This window comes from Saimiri boliviensis, chromosome 3 (genome assembly GCF_048565385.1).
Source record: "Saimiri boliviensis isolate mSaiBol1 chromosome 3, mSaiBol1.pri, whole genome shotgun sequence".
In the NCBI taxonomy this organism is placed as follows: Eukaryota; Metazoa; Chordata; class Mammalia; order Primates; family Cebidae; genus Saimiri; species Saimiri boliviensis.
Genome location: NC_133451.1, coordinates 124,912,712 through 124,918,883, shown reverse-complemented (window position 1 = coordinate 124,918,883; position 6,172 = coordinate 124,912,712). Strand labels below are relative to the sequence as shown.

Sequence of the window (6,172 nt, the reverse complement as noted above, 5' to 3'; positions counted from 1 at the left end):
CTCTACTAAAAATACAAAAATTTAGCTGGACATGGTGGCGCGTGCCTGTAATCCCAGCTACTCAGGAGGCTGAGGCAGGAGAATTGCCTGAACCCAGGAGGCAGAGGTTGCAGTGAGCCGAGATCGCGCCATTGCACTCCAGCCTGGGTAACAAGAGCGAAATTCCATCTCAAAAAAAAAAAAAAAAAAGAATCAGATAGTTTCTTATAATGGTAGAAGTAGAAAATTGTTTGGAATAGATTATTAAATGTCATGGCTACAAATAGTCCACATTCTTCAGGCTCCCTAAATCCCATCCTGAACATCAATTTGTAGCTAGTAAAAATCACATATTATGAAGGATAGTGGTTGTCCCTAAAGAACACATAAATTATGGTTTCCCACCGGAAATGGTCAAGACCTCCAGCACTTTTGGAAAGCATATAAAATATACCATTATCGAATTTAAATCTAAATATTATAACCTTAAGGAAAAACCGACTTCACAGATTTGAGACAAATAATAGAACTTATTTTTGTGACACAAGTTCCCAGGAACTGAATCTCCACTGAAGGATGTTTGCTAAAGATGAATGTTTGTTAAACTATTTGCTCAGTGAAACAATTCCCAGCCAGCAGTTACGGCACTGTGGCTCCAGTTTTATGTAATGGGTTATATTTAAACCATCCTGGCAGCTACCCAAAATGCCGTTCAGGAGCTACCTGAAAACTGTTCCCAGGGCCTAGTCCGTGTTCCAGGTGAAAGAGTACATCAAAGACATCTTTCCAGAAATGTTGATTACTACATTTCCTTAGGGGCAGTTACAATTCTGTTATAGATAGTCTAAATTATTGCCAGAAACCCTAGGATTTATGCATAACAAAAAGAGAGAGAAAGAGATTTATATTTTCTGACTTTTGAAAACATATTTTAGCTTTTATGTATATTTTTTGCAAGAATTCTAGTGCTTTCTTCTACCATTCTTGAGTCAGAAACTAGTTACCCAGAAAATGTATTCAGACTTCAGCTACTAGAATTCCTCTTTTTGGTGTGCCTAAATGCCTAAATGCTAGTGGCAAGACTTTCTAGGTATAGAATCCAAGCCAATAAAGCCGGATTAAATCCAATCCAAGCAACGTTGTCACTGCCGTGTTTGAGCATTTGGACACTTCACATTGGGTCAAAAGCCTTACGGCGTACTTGACTTCATCCAGAGGGACCATTTAATCATAAATGAGTAGGTATAGGACACAAAAACATTGAACGAAAAAATTGTTTAGCTTAGATAAACACACAGAAACCAACAGGAATCATAGCTCAAACTTTGTTCTTGGAATTGCTAGTGGCACCAGTAAATGGAAGTACATTTCCCAGAAATGTTTAGGGACAGCAACTTAAGGGAGGGAAGTGACATTAAGTCAGGTCGGGGATAGGCAGTAGTAGGTAAATCATTTTTCCATCTTCTTTGTTTATATCTCTGAGTTTTTATTAAATAATTCTTAAAACCACTTAACAATGGGATATTGGCAGTTGTGGTAAATTGGGATTAATTGCTATCTCCTGGACAGCACTAGGAGCGATACTAATTGGTGCGCCAAAATTTTTTAAACTCCTGTAGGATGTTTAGAGAAAGAAACAGTGCTCGCTTCAGCAGCACGTACTCTAAAATTGGAACGATACGGAGATTAGCATTGTCCCTGTATAAGGATGACATGAAAGTTCATGAAGGGTTCAATTAAAAAAAAAAAAGAAATGCCTATTTTCCAGAGGATAAACACGCTGTTGCTCTTATATTTTGATTTCTTTCCCTCCCTTCTTCTTCTTTTTTTTTTTTATTTCTTTCTCCCTTTTCCCCCCTCTATTCTTGTTGTTCAAAGTTAAAAATAAGCATTTGGCTTTTTTTTTTTTTTTTTTTTTTTTAGCTAAAACTAGTGGATACAGTCAGAGTAGGCCCAGTGTTCTCTGTCTTCTCTCTTCCATGACAGTCGAATCTCAAATGTCATGAACTAGAACTCACTTTACTTGGATAATGGATATTCTAGATCTTTTAATCCTTACTTCCAAATCTCTACCCCTTTAAAAAATGTATTTCATGTAAACATATGCCCAAAGGATATAGGTCTATTTTTCATCCTGTTCTCTTCGAGTCTTTTTAGTGCTTTACGTCAGCTATTTAAGAGAAAGTCTTTGAACATAGCGTCGCTTTCTGATTTAGACACTTATTTGTTCTTTTGACATCTTTGGCAATCTACTTATATATAGATGTACTGCTACCTTGGGGCACATATTATCATCAATTTTCTAGATGTATAATACCATTTCCTGCCTAGGTTCTACACCCAGCTCCTGGATTCAGTGCTTATAAGACTCTTCCTACCATTCTCAGTTTTACATTATATATACTAGGAAGATTGCAGAAATGTTTCTCAGATGTATTTTCAGTAACTTGCTTTTATTGGAAAATAAATATTGTCAGCAATCCATTGAACCCACTGATCCCTGTTTGAAAGAATGTTTTTAATGCTATGTAATGATTATGTTTCAGAAAAGCAGAGAGCTGAGTATAATTGCTTTCTCTAACTCTTGAGACTCGCTAGAGTCAATTCTTCTGATCAATTACACTATTTACAGAGATATATACACTTTATTGTCCTATGTGGTAAAACTGTGAGAGATAATAGAATTTTCTTTTCATAAAAGGAGAAACAGAACCACCAAACTTAATGCTCTAGGGATAGTACTGATGGGAAAATATTTCAAATAAACTACTCATGGCCAATCTGAATCTATTATATTTCTTCAGATTTATAAGAACACTTTTTGAACTAGATTTAAAAACATGTGCTATATTTTAGATCTCTTCTTTGGAAATTTTAAACATTTTCAAATAGCATTCTTTGGTATTCTATATGCTGTTTCAGTACAAAATTTATCATTCCAGAAAGAAAAACAGGTTTGTTTTCAGGTTTTAACAGGAAAATTGGAGAGTTCTGAAGCATCAGTGGAACTTGAGATTTAAGAAGCAATAAAAACAAGAAACTGACTTGTGTGCAAGGCTGATGCTCTTACTTGAAAGTTGTTTGTGATGTGGAAAAAAAAAATCTCAAAAGTGACTCTTCCCAGATATTTTTCCTTATACACATAACAAGAATTAAAGAATAATTTAATGATTATATGGAATTTTTCCATTTCAACACTAGCCTCTGAATGTTTGCAGATTCCAGAGATCTGAAAATAATTAGCTGGCAATGCTGGAATGCAGAAACAGGTCTGTCAGCAGCCATTAGTGTTAAGCACTGAGGGAGAATCAAAGGCCAGCAGAGGGACGAATGAACCCACTCAGGCAGACCTCAGTGTCTCCTTTATCTACACCCCATATGTAATGTCAAAAAAGCGTCTCAAATATCTATATGGATGGGATTAAGAAATAACTTAAGAGTCTTGTACTTATATAAAAGGCGTCTTGTCATTGAACCTGAACATTTTAAATGATTGCACTTTCATGACTACCAAAATATTTGTCCACTCTAAAAGAAACTTCACTGGGTAGAGGCATGATATTCTCAATGCATAATTTTTAGTAATTTAGCTTTTGGAATCTTGCTCCCACCTATATAAAAGATTTATAAGTGGAAAAAGAATTCAAATGAATGTTACCCCATAGTTATTACAGTGAAGTAAGGCTTTAGCTAAATTTTATTAATCCTATGCTTTATCACAAATGTGTTTGTATTACCACAGCGCATTTCTGCAACTCAAGAGATAAGCAATGTTGGAAGATGGTACTTGTTCTTGAGAATAAATTCTATTTCACCTTTTATTCTTCTCTGATAAAAACTGAAGTTAATGTTTCTCTGAGCTCTGATTCCCTGTTCTCTGAGATCTCTTAGTTATTTCCATGATATATCAAACAAGTCTAAAACTGTTGTGTGGAATGTCTGTTCATATGTAACAAAATAGAAATCTAGTTATGCGTAGAAGAGGACGTAACACCCTACAATAAACATTTATTCATTTGGAGACTTCAACTTTCCTTTCTTCAGGTTATGCCTACTTTTATCTCACAACACATTAAAGGAAACTGGTACAGTAGATTTTATTCTCTTGACTTGTAGGCAGCCTCTATATTGCTGTTTGTTCACATGATTTCTTCTTAGTGTAAATGCAGGGAGAAAGAGCAAGGTCTCTGGTGTCTCACCTTATAAGGACACTAATTCTATTGGACCAGAGCCCCATCCTTATGACCTCATTGAACCTCAATGACTTCCTTAGAACTTCCATCTCCAAACACACACTGGGAGTTGGGGCTTAAGCATATGAATTTGAGGCTAAGGGGGACAACAACATTCAGTCTACAATACACCATACACATAAATTAACTCAAAATAGTTAAAGATCTAGATGTAAGACTCAAAAATATAAAACTCTTGGAATAAGCATTGCCAGATAAGCAATGAACACATGATTCACTAGTTTTTCACAGGCTACACACAGCATCAGAATTCTTCTAGGCACATTTTACTAAGCAAAATCCTTACTCTATATTTCGTATATAAAAAATATATACGAAATGCTATGATGACTAAAACACCTAAATGGGAAATTTGAAAACTTACAAGCTAAATAATTATTTCATTTGTTATCACTCATTTGAATGATACTGTATTTTTTTAATTCTTTTAATTGAATTTGTATCAAATGTTAAAACAAGCTCTGAAAACTAAATTATTTGCATATGTTACAGATTGCAAAATCACTAGTAAGGTTATCTAATAAATTTCAACATACAAGTAATTCACTTTAAGTAACATCACAACACTTACAAATTCCTTTTTTTATTATTCCAGTTAAGCAGTGGGAGTGGGTGTAAATTCTTATGATTACAAGTAAAGTAAATTAGCCTTAGTTTTGACTCTCATGCTTCCAGTAACCATGGCTTCTGAAAAACAAAACAGAAAACCTCAAAGTGACTAAATTTGACACAAAAAAATAAAATAAAGTTTTCTGTTTTTACTGTACAGAACCCTTATAATATTCAAGGTTAATATTTTTCAGTCAAATAATAAACACTTTTCATTAGTAAAAATTATACATTTTGGGTATATTTATCTATTGATCTAGTTTTACCTCTAGATTTTATGGTGAAAAGAATGTGTAATTATAAAACTTTAATGCAAGAAACAAATGCTGCAGAGATTATCTTAAGAAATCAAAATAAAAGACCGTAACAATTTTTAGAAAAATATACATTCAAAGAAAAATACAGATGGGCAATCAACCAGTAGTAGATTATATGTTAATTAATCATGTGTAACTTCTATCCTCTTTTATTATTGATTTATAGCTACTTCTAATGTTATCTTGGACTGTTTTTTCTTATTCTTAAAAAATTTATTACATTCAATAGATTAATGTTTTCTTAATTATCACTAAAATATTTAAATCTGTTAGACATATAAATTTATTTGCCTACCATGAAAGAAGACACGACATCATTGCTAATTTTTAAAAATTATAATACATTTGGTAGTTTTAGTCAACCATTTTTTATTTTTTGAGACAGGATCTGGCTCTGTTGTGTAGGGCTGCAGTGGTGCGATCTCAGCTTACTGCAAATTCTGCTTGCCAGGCTCAAGCCATCTTCTCATCGCAGCCTCCTGAGTAGCTGGGGCTACTGGCACGCACTACCACACCCGGCTAATTTTTGTAATTTCTTGGTGGAGACGGGATTTTCACTGTTGCCCAGGCTGATCTCGAACTCCTAGGCTCAAGCAATCCATCTGTCTTGGCCTCCCAAAAGTTTAGTCATTCCTAACAAACTAATTGTAATGTCTACAGTAATCATCTATAGTAATGGGTCTCAGGCATTCTGTTGTTACTATTACTATTATTAGGCCAGGTATGGTGGCTCATGCCTGTAATCCAAGCACTATTACCATTATTATTATTTAAATTTATTTCAATAGATGTAGGGTACAAGTGGTTTTTGGTTACTGAATGAATTGTGTAGTGGTGAGGTCTGGGCTTTAAGTGTACCCATTACCTGAATGGTGTACATAGCACCCAGTGGGTGATTTTTTATCACCTTCACCCCCTCCCACGTTCCCCACTTCTGAGTCTCCAATGTGTATTTATACCACTCTGTGTGCCTTTGCACCTACAGCTCAGCTCCCACTTATAAGAGAGAACATG

The 6,172-nt window shown here is 34.6% G+C and overlaps 1 non-coding gene across 1 annotated transcript; it reads left to right on the top strand.

Annotated features, from left to right (window-relative positions):
- Positions 1 to 1,618: 1,618 nt before the first annotated feature.
- Positions 1,619 to 1,722, top strand: LOC120367846 (U6 spliceosomal RNA). Its single transcript, XR_005582118.1, has one exon. It is a non-coding gene; the product is annotated as a U6 spliceosomal RNA (small nuclear RNA).
- The last annotated feature ends 4,450 nt before the right edge of the window (positions 1,723 to 6,172 follow it).